Here is a 17,068-nt window from a genome sequence, read left to right as displayed (position 1 = left end):
TGTAAGTTATCTTCCTTTGTTTCTTTTTTATGCACTACAGATGTATGCACATATTTTTGTGCATTATGTTTATTTTTGGTTTATTGGAAATACATGTCTTGTATATATATATATATTTTTTAGAGCGAACAAAAGAAAAACAAATAAAATAATAATTTCAAGTGATGTATTTTTTTAAAACAGTAACTGTATTCAAAATACTATACATTTAAACTATATTTGAAATATGAAATGGTGTTATTGTATTCAGTCACTGTCCAAAGCTGAGACCCAAAAGTTATTCTTATCAATAGCTTACTGATAACGGATGTAAAAAGCTTTAGTTAGTCATCCAAGAACCATTATGCCAAAAACACACTAAGCAGAGGCGAAGTGCGGCTTGAGGCGAGCTGGCTTGCAATGGTTTTGGAAAGCTGAGGCAGCCGCTCTGAGCTGTGGTCGTTTTGATTCTGCTGCTAAAATAAAAGTTGGAGATTGTTTAACTTTTATTGGCCAATTGCGGCCAGAGAATACTTGCAGCCAGTCAGTAAACACACTCTTGTGACTCCTTTGTGACATGTTTGCCTATGTTGCAAAGAGTTTCTTACCATGTGAAACACATGAACACACACCCAGCCACAGAAAAATATAATTATTGCGGCAAACCACATTTCTGTGCTGCTTGGTGTGTTTTCAGTGTTGATACAACCATTAGCAATATTATAAAGTATTTTTTATTGGAAAGCTACATTACAAAGCTATAGCTAATTATACAAAAATGGCATACTGAAATGAAGACATATGGAAGTTTTGTTTTTTGTACTCTGCAGGCATCTTTATGTGCATCTGTTTCCCCCAAATGCAGCCTGCATATAAGAAGACATGAAGACTACCAATGACACCAAAAATTAAACAAATAAGTAATTCCAAATTTCCCAAAAAATCTGAAAATGTATTCAATCAACCAACACAGGAAGTCAACTCAAGTGTATTGAGACACCTTCATGCATACATTCAGGTATGCACTTCTATGTAATTTCCATCAATGCCTCATATCATTAACCCCAGTATGAGGGTCCCTCTCAGACGCCAGGCCATTTATTATTTTAGTGAACGACCAACCTGACCCTGTTGTCACAATCTTTTCCCTTGTCCCAGTTCACCTCACTAATCTCCCTGGAATCGTGCCGACACACAAACACAGGAAGTAAATCATCTGTGAGTGAATAAGGTTGAGGGGTGATGGCCTTTCAGCTTTCTTTGACCTTTTCTTTTGGGCGGGGTGTTTTAAGGGATTCCTCATGGGAACTCAACGCCCTCAGAGCATGAATTAAATACAGTTTCACAATAAGAGGGAGGCGAGGGGGTGTACGGAGGGATGTGGGGGAATTTTATTATTAATTGGATTGCAGAATTTTACAGGCGTCAGCAAAATGTCTGCGTTCCTGTCGTCTCATTACTGTCCAGCTATTTCAGCAACTTCCTCCACATGCTGAAAGTTTCTATCCTGTTCTCTTACTGTCCAAAGTTTACTGCAGAAGATTAACATGATGTTTCACCTAAATAAGAGTAAGTTATGCCAAAGTTTTAAAGTTTGTAACTTTATTTAATTATACATTTTTTGTCTATTTTTACATTTCGAGTTCCTGTGGGACCTGAAGCTGATTAAAACATACACCAGTGTCTTGTGGTAAGCTAATAAGCCCTCTGCTTTGTTGTTTAATATATTTGGGGGTCATCATATAAAACAGTCATAAAAAAAGCACAGTACAATTCAATAGGACTGCAAACTGCACCTTTAAAAAATATCACAAAGTTGAGTCAGCACCCCTACAAGCAGCAGTGGAATGTAACTACAGTAAGTACATTTACTCACTTACTGTGCATAATTGGAATTTTGGAGTACTTGTACTTTACTTGAGTATATCCATTTAGAACTACTTTATACTTCTACTCCACAACAATTTGAACATTGAACAACATTTTTAATCACGTTAGTAATTGGTTACTTTGCAGATCCAGATTAGTTATCTGGATCTGAATCTGGATCCAGATTAGTAATCTGGATCTGCAAATATCCAGATTTAGATATATAGATAGTATAGTATTTTAGATTAAGATACCCAGCAGTATACTGGAATAACCGTCCTGTTGAGATATGATCATCTAGATTTGTATTTACGTTTAGATAATATTTTGATAATAGATAATATATTAAACATGCATTTTTTATAATAGCAATTTTCATAGGGTCCTAATGTTGTTTTTTGTAAATGTATAAATATTTATATGCATATGTGTGCTATATATGTGTACAGTACATCACTCTCTGTCTCTCTATATGTCTCTCTCTCTCTCTCTATATATATATATATATATGGATGTGGATGGATGCATGTCCATATTGATGCACATAGATGCAGATTTATTTGTTTTTATAACTTGTTTTACTTTTTGTTGTAATATTTATAGTGACAATATAGATTTTACTCAAAAGTAATTTATCTGTTTTTATTTTGAAATATTTTGTACTTTTTTTAAAAAAGGAATTCTATATGAATGTATCATTATAATTATATACATTTTATTTATTTATTTATTTTGAATTAATGGAACAAATAAAAACTCCTGCACGTCATCAAAAGCTCCCTCCGGACGATCCATTCCATGATTCTAGCATCAACCGTGGAGCACCGCTCCCTGGACTACAACCATATGTCTATGGACTACAACTTCTGGTATATGTACGGCAGCCTGTGTAGTCAAAAGTGATATTGCGCTTCTTCACTCAAACCAATCAGAATGAGTTTGGGCGGGAGCGCCAGGTAAAGCTGATAAAAAAAACAAACAAACACCGTTTGAACGGTCAGATATGGTCGCCGCCATTACATTTCGACACAGCCAGTGGATATATCTGTGGAAAAAGATATCTGCAAGTGAACTGTGGGAAATTTTCACTGCCAAAAAGTTATTTTAACGTCGGTTAAGTTTAACAACCGTTGAAAATTAGCTAGCTAACGTTCGTTTTTACCGTGTTGTTAACGGCTAACGGACTGCTGTTAGACTAGTTAGCTAGCGAGCCACACAAAGCAATGAAGAGGAGGACTGCCAGCAAAGTTAAGTTATAATAACAAGTTCAACGGGACATTTAAACGGACATGGACCAGTTCCTCCAAAAAGGAAAGGAGAATGAGCTGTGACAAATGAAGTAAGTCAAGTACGTCCCTTGCCTGTCTGTCCGTCTACAAGCTGGTTTAATGTCCTGCATTGGTTATAATTATATATTTAAGGGTATATTTTGTGCTTTTGTGCTTATGCTGTCTTTGGCTGGACATTTAAGCTGTTGTTTTGTTGTTGCTGAATACACGGACGCCGGCAGAAGGGGCAGAGCCTGCTGAGGTTGTTTTGAATATTATATTATCTCAAGTTTTGCTTTAGTTTGTGGCTCAGTCACCAGTTGACTGTGTATGGAGGCTGTGGAGAAGGTCTGCAAGTTTCTTGAGAAGTTTTTCATAATCTAACTAAAAAGCAAAGTTCCCTATGTGCCCAGCTAAGATCTGGTATTTGATGGTTGAAGCTGGACAGTATATGTTTTAAGAAGAAATGCGGATTTGTCGCGTGTTGTTTGGCTGATACAGCCAACGAGTGTCATTTTGTTTTCTACTGCCCTTTAAGAAGTGCGCAAGTGTTTGTTTAGTGACATTAAAACAGACATTGCTTTGGTGTACATGGGTTATGCACAAGATGAAGGTGGTTAATTAAGTATGAAACATTAAGATTAGCCTTATTATCTGGAGAAAGCATGGGAGATGAAAAAACAAGCTCTTTATTGAGGTAAATTGTAGAGTTGTAAAATTTGTAAAATGTATTTTCACTGTACAACAACAATATTGGTCATATATTATTTTGTTACTTGATTTATTTTGTATACATACTTCATCCTCCAAAACTGGAAGATGACATGCTTTGAAATGAAAACTAACTAACTAACTAGCTAACTTTTACTCCTGTATTTGATATATGACTTCATACTGTGAACATATGTTTTTAATCAAGAATGAATATCTATCTATCTATCTATCTATCTATCTATCTATCTATCTATCTATCTATCTATCTATCTATCTATCTATCTGTTTGTCTGTCTGTATGGCTATATACATACATTCCATGGTAGGTGATATGTGGCCAATTCTCAGTCAACTGAGCTGTCATAAAAATCTCTCAAACTCACGTATTTATATTTTTGTGATTTGTTGCATTACAGTACAGTAATATTGTCCTCCAAATCTGTATTTGATGACTTATTTTTGCCAGAACCACACAACCAATGTTATGCTGTTGTAGATGACGTGTCTTAGCCTACTTGGCTTCTCCGGATTTTTTGACTCAAAAATGCAACTGCTGAAATTATGATGAAGAGTCATAGCTACATTTTCTGGACCTAGTGTGACCCCTGAGCTTTAAATTGGACAAGCTCACTGCTGTTTCACCTCTTTTTTCATCATATAATCTTGCAAAGGAGTCTAAATCTCCTGTGTTGTATACATCATTCAAGAGTTAAGTTTCACTGCTTGGCACTACTAGGCTTCAACATCTTTAGCATAAAGAATAGCACCATATTTTAAGTTCAAACAATGATTCAGAAACAAAACTATGAGTCAGTTTGAGATACAATAAAGTGATAATGAGTTGCTCTCAGAAGCCATGACAGATTGTGAAAGTTGTGTGAAAATTCAAAGCTATAGTTACATTTTTTAAACAATAATAGAACTTTTACTTCATTATACTAATGCCGCTCTGTAAACAACAGATGTGATTTGAAATAGTCTTCTCAAGGGATTTCCACTGTTCATGGATACAGAAGAATAAACTGTCTCATCTCTGATTTTGCCTCTTTTATGACCATATCAGGAAAAACAATAGGCACCAAATGTTTGAAGTCTCATTAATTTGTCCAAAAACAAAACAAGATAATACATACGACATTAAGAACAAGCTAAACAAACTGCAGAACAGAAAGGCCTTAGAGGGGAAAAATAAAAGACAAAGTTTTTTCTCCTCAGTATATTGATTTGCTTCATAAGAAAACAACTCCCGGTTTGTATGTTGGACTGCAGTGTTGTATCATTCCTTCCACTTTGCTGCCCGTCTGTCCTCTGAATCACTCCGTCCGTTTACATGCTGAATGCATGCACAGTTAAGCTGAGCTACGGTAATAGCTTGATTAGGCCATTTAGTTGGACTACAGTCCTTGTCCGAGCATACCAGCACTGGTGGAGAATCATTTCATTGATGGAAGTATGTCCGACTCTTATAGACTGAATCACGATGTTTATTTACAATAACTCCTGAATAGAAAACCGCTGCGTCATGTACACAGAATCGAATGGTGCTGACTAAACTACCTTAACTGATTAGTTTTGAGCAAACTAAAAAGGCTCACCTAAAAATCAATATGAATATTTAGAATATTTTCACTGCTTTACCTCGCTGGCAGACAGCCCTTACAGACAGGGATTTGAACCTGTTATATCAAAAACACCAGACTTCATTGAGAAAAACATTGTTTTTACTCCACCGAACTGCAGATTTGCTTGTGTACTGTAAAGCAGAGGAAATAGTTAAATATAGTGTACACTTAAAATACAAGTCCTGACTGAGGTGTATGCTGTATATGAAAGAGAAGCTAGATTCTGAACTGCATTATCAGGATGTGTTCGTCTGACTGTGATAAATTCGATTAAGTATGATTTCAGTCAGACTAATGTGTTAACATCTATTTCAAAAGTCCAGTTTTAGTCGGGCTAAGACAATAATTTGACTTTTTCTAACATCATGTAAACATACTGATTCACAGCATGCCTCTCATCGGTCAAACTGCAGTCTCATAGCCTGCACAACCTGTCTCAGTCCAGACTCTCCATCTTTACCTGAACAAAGACTTTATTTCCTGTGAAATAACCTCTGACAGCCGACTGTCTGTCTGTTACTGTACTCAAAAAGAAAACTGTACTAAAAAACATCACAATGGCTAATCCACTTCCTTCCACCTGAGTCCTGCCTGCCCTTTTTGACCTCGGCTTTTTGATCAGCATCAGTGCAAGAGCTTCCTCCTTCCTCTGCAGTGCCTGTCCTCTCTCTCTGAGCTCTGTCTGTCTGGCTTCTGGACAAACTCCTCTCCTGTGCCTTGACTTCCCATTGAAAAACTTACTGTCTGTCTGTGGCTATTTTACCCAGAAATCCTTATTAGCTAATACATTCCTCTGCACCTGGGTAACACTTGCCTGCTTGACCTCCCATCCTCTTTCATTGAGCTTCCTATACACTCGCCATCTCACTTCTTCGGCCTGTCAGTGGATGGATGAACACATAGGTGGTGGAGGTGACAGCTCTCTGCTCATTTATTCTTCATCCTTCCATCACAGTAAAGAGGGCAGAGGGCAGCTGCATTCGAATCTGTACTGTTGATAAATAAGAAGGCAGCTTGTCAGCTTGTCTTTCTGTCTCACTTGCAGCCCACCTGAGGACATATGTATCTACTTATCTGCCTGTCAAGATATTTTATGCTTTTTTAAAACTTTATCAGTACATCTCTCAGACACAACGTTTATGCAATTTCTATATTGTCTCGATTTCTGTATCTTAACTCTAGAAGTCAGTGCCCTCTCAAAGGGCTGAAATGGAAATTTCTGAGTGTAAGTTGTAGTTTGATTAGGTCAAATCAGATTAAAGTCAAACTACTTGTTAGTGGTGAAGGAAAGATGTCCAGCATGACTACTAGTAAGACATTTTAATAAAAATAGAGTTTATTGGTATAGGACAGCAGCTCCAAAGTGCTTCACAGTTAGATAAGTGCATAAGGCTGCACAACATAAAACAGCAAATAAAAATACATGCTTTTTTAAATAAACAGATAATCATCAATACAGACAATATAAAAAGAAAACAGAATAAAAGACAAATTATTAGACAAATTATATGTAAACTGAATCCCAGTCTTCCTCATGCTTAGCCTACATGCTCCTTGCACTTGCAGAAACTGATTTTTTTCATCCACTTTGGGGCAGATGAAACAAGCTGTAAACACAACACTGATATATTATCAAATTTGAAGTTCATATAGAAAAGTTGATAGTTGATAAAGAAAATTTATGGAGTTATGTTTCTGTCCAGCTGATGAAAACAGATCTTTCAGAAGTTGATAGAGACCAAAAAAAGCTAAAATGCAAATTAATGCTAGTGTTGCTCCACAACTACTGAATATATAAATACACAACTGTTTTTGAACAAGTTCAGTTTATCAACTTAAAAAAATTGTGTGTAAATGCTGTATTCACACTTTGTTTCAGCTGCCCCCAGGTAGCTAAAAAAACAGCTACTGCAGATTTAGAGTTAAGGCTCTGGCAAGCCACAACCAGATGCTGAAAAATTAAGCTAATGGGGAAGTGCTAAAAACTACAGTACCTTGAAGGCCCACTTGAAGCTGGTTTCAAAAGTGAGTAAATTCCCAGAGACACTGATGTGAAAATGCCTAACTTTACAGCAGAAATAAATATTACAGCCTGATACAAAAAACTGTTTTAGAATTTATTGCTAATTTGAACAATTATGAGAACTCTAGGGAGGTACATTTTTATATAATTCATTGATTTAGATTTTATTAAGGCTTAAAGTATGTGTAAATAAGGGTGTGGCCACTTAAAATAACAGGCTGTCTGCAGATAATGCCACCATGCAAGCTCTAAGCGAGATACACCCTTCTCTCGTCCCTAGTTTCAGCCTCTCATACAAATATGGTCACTTCTGTCTCCAAAAGTCCAACATGGAAGTCCATAAATCAGTGGGTGACGTCATAAGTGTCCATTATCTTTATACAGTATGTGGGTTGGGGTCATTGTTATTGATATGGTCTGCTAATTGTGGTGAACAAACTGGGTCCACAATTTTCTTGAAACGTTGTACACAGCATCACTCCCATGTACGTGGTGCCTCTGGTGGTTTATTGACATTCAGTTGAAGCATTAGAATATTGCTTTGTGTATCTATTTTTTGATGCACAGTCAATTTTCCTTGACACTAAAGAGCACTGACAAATTGCTCAATATCGATCTCTTCTCCGATGATATCTTTCTTGTGGCAGTCTTTTGTTGAGATTCAGGAAGTCTTTTAGATTCAGCCCACACACTTCACATATCATCTGTTGCAGTGACACTTGACCTACAGCCCGTGTACCAAATCTAGCGCCCACTAGGGTGTCAGGTGGCCCCCCAACCATTTTTTAATTCACAATAACAATAAAGTGATTTACACAGGGAGCTGTTTTTGTACTTTTAGCATACATACGGTTCCAGAGTGCACAGAAGAGCATCAAAATAGAGCTTGTTTATCAAGAAATTGCCAGTGGAGGATCCCCGTCACCCCCTAGCAGAGGTACTAGCTAAGCCCCTAATGTCCTAAAATCCTAGAAATGTCCCCAAAACCTAGAAAAATCCTAGAAAAATCCTGTTGTAAAATCCTAGTAACGTCTTAAAATCCTAGAAACGTATGGGGCTGATTACTAGCCCCTGGCCTCCTGTCATTTTGCAAAGGTGGCTCTCATACAAAGCAAGTTAAGTATTTCTGATCTGTTTACTAAGACTTCAAATGCTGCTGTAACAAATTCTCAATGGTACTTGCTCTTCATCCTTTATCCCACCCCCCGCCCCCAAACAACATTCCTCTTATATATCAACCTCTTCCTCCTCCTCCCATCCTTCCTCCCTCCTTCCCCCATGTTTTCCTCTTTTCCCTTATCACCTCCACACTACTTATTTACTAATGATGTGCTGCAAACGCTTACTCTCGTGTTTTCATGCTGCACTCTGCACCTCCCCTCTTCACCTTGCTCCTCTCCATTTCCTCATCCCCCCAGCAGCCCCCTCATCCTGTTCCCAACCCTTGACTCCACCTCTCCTGACCCCCTCAAGGTGAAACCTGAGCGGCTTTAATTGGCCGGTATCAATTAAATTCTGAAAGCACATGAACTCACGGGGGACAAGTAAGTGGTCTTCGCTCCAGCTAGTTATCTTTGCTTCCTCCTCCTTCGCCTCCTTAGACTCCAGGACCCTGGTTCATCCTCAGACATGAAATTGATGCCTCTCACTCTCTCTCACTTGCTCTCTCCAGCCAAATCTTCCCTTCCATTACATGGCCATCTCTCTCTGTCTCTCTCTGTTTCCCCTATCTCCCTCTTCCTTATCCATTCCTGCCGCCACTTTTAAATAGATCCCTGCGGCAGTGACTGAGCCACACACGGCCTCCATCATGGGACCAAGAGGAGGCTAATGCCTTTTTAATGAGACCTCGGCCACAATGTGACACAGTAAAGTGGCAGGAATCGGTGGCTGGTGAGCCCTTGGTCCAGGGTATTTATCACCTAAAATCCTCTGATCCACTGTGCCTGTGGGAGGGAGGGAGAGAGGGAGGGGGAGAGAGAGGTAGATAGAGAATGGGAAGCAGGTAGAGGTTGAGGAGGAAAGAGCAAAGTTACCAAAATGCAGGATAGAAAGCGGGCGAAAAGAGATGCAAGAGAGGATGTGGAACAAATAGATGAGAGGGGAATACCACCAAAAAATAACCATCTTTCATAGGTGCAAACTGGTTATCTTTTGGCGGAAATGTTAAAACCCAAAATAGGTCATTTCTGTGGTTCCTGTAAAACAGAGGAGTTTTTGAAATGGAGGGGTGTGGGGGGTCTGCAAGGTTAATGTCATGGTTGAATCAGGTAAATGGTCAGGCTGCTGAAATAAGCCCACTTCAACATACTGACCATGTTCCATATTTCATTGAATCGGCACACTGTGTGGCATACAGCGTCGTATGACCATCATTTTCAATCCTTTGATTGACCCTCGCTGTCCACTGTTGCTGCGGTGATGCTCTATAATTAGCTTGGTCCTTGAGTCAGTCATCATTGGCACATGTGGAGTACCACAGAGGAGAATTTTGCGCTTAATGCAAAGACTGTCTGTGTGTATGATGTGGAACATGGCTGAAATACCCTAGATCAGCACAGTGGAAGTTTCAATGTGCAGGAAAATATTCCCTGTCAGTGTTTTCTTATGGTATTTAATGTTTCTGGATGGATCTTCCTGCAGCTGCATTATTGTGTATTTTGCATATTTTGCAGTGCACCATATTCTATGAGATGAGTTGATTGTGTTTGTAGCGTGGCTGTCTTGGGAGAACCCCAGCCCTGTTTTCAGCTTTGGGATGATGCATTTCCCAGTATCACTAACACTCAGCATCAATAAATCAGGAGAAAAATGTTTTTCACTGGACTGGAGGGGCATGGAAAACTTTAATCAGAAAAGTAACCAATGCTGTCAGATAAATGTAGTTGAGTAAAAAGTACAATATTTACCTGTGCTGTAGTGAAGGAGAGGTATAAAGTAGCATACCTCGAATTTGTAGTGTAGTGAAGTACAACACTTGGGTAAATGTACTTAGTCCTTTCACACTGTAACCCACTATTATTAAAAAGAAAAGAGAATCAAAAGAGTAGGGCAAAATTTACTGGTCTTAGAAAGCTGTGTTTCTTATTTTACCCTCTTCCCCTCCTCCTCATCATCTTAAGTGTCTTGTACCTATTTAGCATCCCACCACCGATCACGCCTAGAAGGTGCATAATGTGAAATCATGATAATAACCATAATGCTTCGACAGTAATTAATATTCCTCCATACATATTGCTGCAGAGCCAGTGAGAAAGGCACTGAGAGTGGTTTGCCTCCAGTTAGGGGAACTCATATTATTATATTCCCACTTCATTCAATATTAATGCCCACTGGGCCCAGTATTCTAATATGAGTTCTAGTGAAATGGCCTTAAGTGGCTGAATAGCAAATAAGATAGATTAGCAACAAAAGAAAACCACCTATTTTATTATTAACGCAGATGATTGAAAGTAATGGGTAAAGGCGTGAAATCAAAGAATGTCTGAAATATGAACTGGTTGAATCTCCTTAAAGTGCGCCCGCTTAGGACTTCAGTGGCGGTCTATTATTGCTCAGCACCACATAAAAAGAGTGCGAGGTCCAATAAAATGGCCGTTGTAAAACTCGCCCATTGTAGTTACTTGCTTCAATCTTTCTTGACTACTGCACTGAGCTGCTGCACTGCTCTCTCACACAACTTGATGCTCATGAGGTGATTTATTTTTTCTGTGTGTCATTATCGCTCGTTATGGTTCCTCAGAGGTACAGTAGCTTTGTATTCTTTTCAGGGATATTTCTTTTGATTTTCCTTCGAGCAAGCCCCATTTTTGATCCTATAGAGGGCATAGGAACAGCCATTCGATGTATTTGCATTCTATAATTGCCTCCCTGTGCAGTAGTTTTTCTCGTCTTTTCCCGCGTGGGATTCAGATTGCACATCCATGCAAAAGGGATCCCCAGAAAACAATACATGCATGCAGTGGACGTGAAGTGAATGGCAAAAGCAAGTACTGAGCATTTTGAAAAGAGGGTATAGTTGTTTTTGGCTGTCTTCATATGTTTTTTTAAAACAAGATGATGCAATGTATCCCCACAGACTATGGCTGATTGGGGTGCGGTTTAAACTGATACAAGTTGCTTTTCCCCTGTTGTATTTTTGACAGAATAGCAGCTGAAGGTCACAAGTGAACACAGGTGTTACATAACCAACCAGGATTGAAATATTAGGATTTTCGACTTTCATTTAAACCTCTGTATAAACAAAATGACAAGACATAATCCAGAAATGGTACATGTGAGCAAAACATGGACATATATTTATAAATAAGTGCAGACAGGATAAGTGTGAATGGGAATTCACTTTTTCTTTGAAATTTTATCTTCGGAGGATTGGATATCCTGCACCACAAAAGAGACAGAGCAAGTTGTGTGCGTGTTTGTCTTCTGCTCATCTAGCTGCTTTTGTTTCCGTTAACTACATGCTTGCTGAAACATGTAAACTGAAACTGCAGCTTCCAAAAAGCAAGTTAGAACTGCTGCTCAGTGGAGAGCTGATAGTTGGCTAAAAGACTGTGCAGATCAGCATATTTCTGCATGTAACTTGATGAATCAGGGATTTATTTTAACCAAACCAGAGTTGGTGATTGTTAGAACAGTGGACTAATTAACTACATGACAAACAAGATAAACTGAGATGGTTTTGGTGAGTTTTATTTTAAGTTTGAATGACGTGCATTTTACAATGAATTAACAAGCTAAGTCTAAATTCTGTGAAAGACCGAAACTTTGATAGTTTTACAGTTGTATTTATCTTTATATTAAGGAAAATAGGTGTAAGAATAGGCCAAAATGGAGTTCTCGACCTAGTGAATGTGACACACTTTACAGTCCCTCTGGCGTTTGTTTTCACCATGGCAACGAATAATCGCCATTTCCTTTTGTACCAGTCAAATGCCAAAGTAAACACTTCAATGTCTGTTATACTCTCATTTTATTTCTGTGGCTGCTACTGAGAAAGGTGCAAGTCAAGCAGAAAAAGCCATGATGACAGAGAAATGGCTTGTGACAGGAAAGTTGTTGGTGCAAATCTCTAACTGAAGTGACTCAGCAACCACCATCATAGCGCCTTTGAGCAAAGCAGTGAGGTCGCTGTGGTTGTCAGTAGTAGCAGATTACATTAGACAGATCCCAGGAGTAAAAGTTTGTAAATGTGATGCTTAGAAACCTCAACCATGACAAAAATGAAAAAAAAAGAATGGAGGAAACAAATAAAAAGTGAAGTGTATTTATCTGGATGGATGAAGCTGTCCCAGAGGTACCACTTTTTACAAGCTTATCGCAGTGCTGCCACTGCTGCACTGTTGCTCCACCCTCCATCACGAACACTGTGCTACATTTGTGATACACAGCAGACAAGGCGTATTCTGTTTTACATTCACATGGGAGCAAAGATGGACTAGATTAGTTTGATGCCACTGTGGAGGAATTTGTCTCAGACTCTAGACTGCATGCTCCAGCAAAAATTTTAAGCAGGGCGATGCCACAAGAGAGTTGGTGTAGTGCTGTCCGGTGTAAAAAGAAACATACCAGGGATTCTCTCCGTCAGATACCAGCTGAGCTGTTAGACAGTGTTAGTATTGGTTTTAGGATACGAAGATATGCCCTTCAGTTTCCTGCTGCAAGCGTATGTTCCAGACAGTCATAAATGTTGTATGAGTCTGCAGAAAGCCTGGGGAAAGGAGGAGAGGAAGTAGAGAAAAGGAGGACAGCATAGGAGGAAGAAGAGGAAGAAGAGGAAGGAGAGGAAGTGGAGAGGAAGAAGAGAGAGAGTGACTAGTCAGTGGCAGTGTTTGCAGTAGAGGGGAAGACACTCAGCTGAACAGATTCAAGACCTGGAAGTATGCTTAACTGAATGCAATGTGCCTTTAAAATCTTTAATGAGTCCGTTTTTATGTGTGTACATGAGTTTGGATATACCGTAACTTCAGTGGTGTGTGTTGTTTTGGGATTAAAAGATATGATCTCAGCCACAGTTCAGAAATTAATGAAATGTTTAGAAACATCTCTGAGATGGGAGAGAGGCACAGTGTGTCTCCTCCTGAATCAAAGGGATTTTGGTTTTGATCAGCTTCGGAGTGCTGTAATGAGCGTTTGAGATTAAGAAACCTTGCTCACTCTGTGTGTATGTGAGTATGTGTGTGTGGTTGTGAAAAAGGACATCAAAGTAATGATCTGCCTTGCAGGACCATGTATACTGCATGCTGTAGGTTTAATCAGGCACTCAGAGGCTCAATAAGTTCTGCTTGTAAATTAAAACAATGCTATTTACATTCATTTACAATTCCACCTAGCAGCTCATGGATTTCACAACAAGCTGTCTGATTTAACTATGGAGAGCATCAATTTATCACAATTTGTTCAGGTGTTCATAGCGTCGTACTCAGTAGTCGTTTTTTTTTATTCTTCCTTGAAGTGTAACATATTTGGAGAATCCCCGAAATATGGTTGGACAAAGCCCTGCTTGCAAATTAAGTTATATTTTTTGAGAATCCAACAGCCTTGACAGAAATAACATCTTGCTGCCTTTTTGTTTTTGCCCTGTCTTCCATGCTTTCAAGAGTAATTTTTTCCATGCGTATTCTTACATAGGGCTGAAACAAGGGTTGTCATGATTAGGGTTCGAACAGATTATCTGCCTGGTCGATTATTGTGGCCAATATTTGGCATTTTGCAGATTATCTGTATCTGCATTTTATTTTAATGCTCGCCAATAAAATTAATTAAAAAGTACAAAGAAAGTGTCAGCATGGGAGGAACTTTTACTTTGTATAACCTCAGGGAGTTTCTATTTATTTATTTTTTAATTTAAATTTTCACTTGAATTGAAAAAAAAGTTGCTATATATGATGTTAAATATCTGCTAAAAGCATATAAAAAAAGTTTTGTGTTGGAGTTTGTTATATTTCAAATTTTAAATATTGACAGTAAGATTTTCATTTTTATTGTAAATGTATATTGGTTACAAATATTGGTTATTGGTCACATTAACTATTAATAATCGGAATTGGTATGGGCCCTGAAAAAACAATGTCGGTCAACCCCTAGTCACAATACTAGAATTTCTACCTCTATACCTATACCCAAAAGCATACATGCTAGTTGATACCTCTTCCAATATGACGGGGAAAAAATTATGAAACAAAAATTCTATATATTTTTGAACAATACAAATAATGACATCAATGACAACGATATTTTTAGTTTGTCTTAGCTGGTACACAAAAAATCCCAGCATCAATGACATGCATATGTGCTCCACTACAGCCCTGTTTATTTTCTGTGCTTGTGGTGACTTGGCACCGTATTTACCTTGCTGATCAAATAGAGCTGGCACGGTCAGCTGTGAATGTCTCTGTGTAGTTGCGTAGACAGTTGTGTAGACTTTAAGGGAAACACCATACTTTTCAGACACAAATAATTGTGTTAACTTGTTCAATTAACAATAGAGATTAACATTATAGATGACAGGACTCATAAGGTTGGCTGCATAGCTCACCAATTAAGGTTAGATGTTTTATTATCCGCTGTTAGCCGCTAGCTTAATCATAGCATAACATAGCATAGCATTACGGCTAATATTAAAACAGCTAACATGTTTGCTGCTGGTCAGGTTAACGTTTATGATAGATGTTTAATACGTCAATGACGGTGAAATGGGAGTTTTACTAACCTCTCGAAATTCCTGGTGTCAGATGGCGACACAGCCAAGCTGGCGGTGTTGTGCACGACAACTAACGTATTCAGCTGCTAATGAGGGGAGGGGCTGTGAGCCCGCCTGTCTTCAGCTGCTGTGTAGTTCTGTGACAATTAGGAGGCGGAGAAGACGCTGCTGGTATACAGTAGATACTTTTGGAAATGATTATAATATCCAAAACTAATTTTTTAGTATCGATTAGTATCTGAGTTTCATTTTTTTGACAATCTTAGCTGCAACTATTGTGACTATATTCATTATTGATTAATCTAGTGATTATGTTCTAAATTAATAGATACATTGTTTAAAAAATGTGAAAAATGCCAACGATTTCATAAGGCCCAAGATTTCAACTATAACACCAAAACACAAAAGTATTTAAATTTTTAGCATTTAAGACAAAGAAAAGCAGCAAATTGTTTTATACCCAGTCGCAATGAAATATTCCTCTTGAATCTAATTTGTTCTCATTCTTAATTTATCTAATATTTACCGTAATGCATCCTGACTCTGCTTGCCTCATCAGTCATTATTCTAAATTAATTGCTAGGAAACCAGGAGGAAAAAACATATCCAGAGGCAGAAAAACCACCAGTCTTTGCAACAAACAGCAGTTCTCTCAGGGCTGATGTGGGGCAGTGATGAATTCGATGGCCTCTCTGTCATTAATCAGACCGCAGCTTGTCTCTCTCCAGGATGGCCCCCCGTCCAAAACACCCCAGCCCCCCCGGAGGGGCCTCAGGGGGCTCAGCAGAGAGCTCAGAGCTCCCTCTTTTCCTCTTCATATGTCCCTCCCCTTCCACCCTCTGCCACCTGACAGCTATCACCCCCTTCTTGCAGTCCCTCTGGTGGCTAGGCACTCCCTCTGAGGAGATGCTAAAAAAGGGCTTGGTGGTGAAGCTGGGGAGGTTGAGGAGAAGGAAAATGGGAAGAGAGAGGGGAAAAATACAGAAGAGAAAAAGGAAGAAGCAGGAGTTTAAGGAGACAGGAATAGGATGGGGAAAGGGAGAAATAAGGGGAGGAAATTTAGAGGAACAAAAAATAGGAGTGGAGCGGGGGGAGATATGAGGGTGCTCCTTTCTAAGGCTTGCACGATTAAAAGAAAAAAAAGGATCACAAGCTCATTTCTTACATCCATGCAATCTCTATACATGAAATAGACAGAAAGTAGATCATTAATTGTTCATCTGTATAATTATTATGACTGTTATAACTGGGTTTATGTTTATAGTTATCTATGTTTCTTTGACTGAAACACGGCTAAAATGTTTTATCTACTTTGTTCCAACAAAAACATCAATAAACATAATTACAACAGTCAGAAAAGGAAAGCATATGTATAAATATATATATATATATATATATATATTTATATATATGTGTGTGTGTGTGTGTGTGTGTGTGTGTGTGTGTGTGTGTGTGTGTTTGTATGTAGCCTACTCAGCCATGGTAGAATCACAAAAATCAAGGAAAAATGACCACAAAATCAAGTGAAAATGACAAAATAAGCACAATCTCAGCAAGTCTACAGTATCAACCAGCAGGATGCTCTGCTTCTAAAACGCTCTTGGACGCTTCCGGTGGGGTATAGAGCCGCGTGTAGGACTGAGCAAAACAGCAAAGCAGACATTAATGCCATCGACACACTGATGATGGTATCAAGGCGTACGAGTGCAATAATTAAATGTTTTTGTTGAAAAAATAAAAATTGTGTTAGAGGATCATGATCCCAGTTCTTTAGCAGAAAAAAATTGATTCAGATTTTAGCAAGAATCGCGCAGCCTTAATAAACAAAGGAAGAAGCAGGAGTTTAAGGAGATAGGAAGAGGAATGGAAAGGGAAGAAAAAGAGGAGGAAG

General features: G+C 38.5%; 1 protein-coding gene across 1 annotated transcript in view; it reads left to right on the top strand.

Moving 5' to 3' along the window:
- Positions 1-2,834: 2,834 nt before the first annotated feature.
- The window catches only part of epha10 (EPH receptor A10), a 433,571-nt gene continuing 419,337 nt past the window's right edge, over positions 2,835-17,068 (top strand). The window contains exon 1 of the mRNA XM_088090045.1: positions 2,835-3,187. The gene's annotated coding sequence lies outside the window, so the exon portion shown is untranslated. The remainder of the gene's footprint in view (positions 3,188-17,068) is intronic.

This window comes from Plectropomus leopardus, chromosome 17, assembly GCF_026936395.1.
Source record: "Plectropomus leopardus strain MGB_pleo_1.0 chromosome 17, ASM2693639v1, whole genome shotgun sequence".
Taxonomy (NCBI): domain Eukaryota; kingdom Metazoa; phylum Chordata; class Actinopteri; order Perciformes; family Serranidae; genus Plectropomus; species Plectropomus leopardus.
Note: the sequence above shows the minus strand (reverse complement) of the source record. Positions and strands in the feature narration are given on the sequence as shown.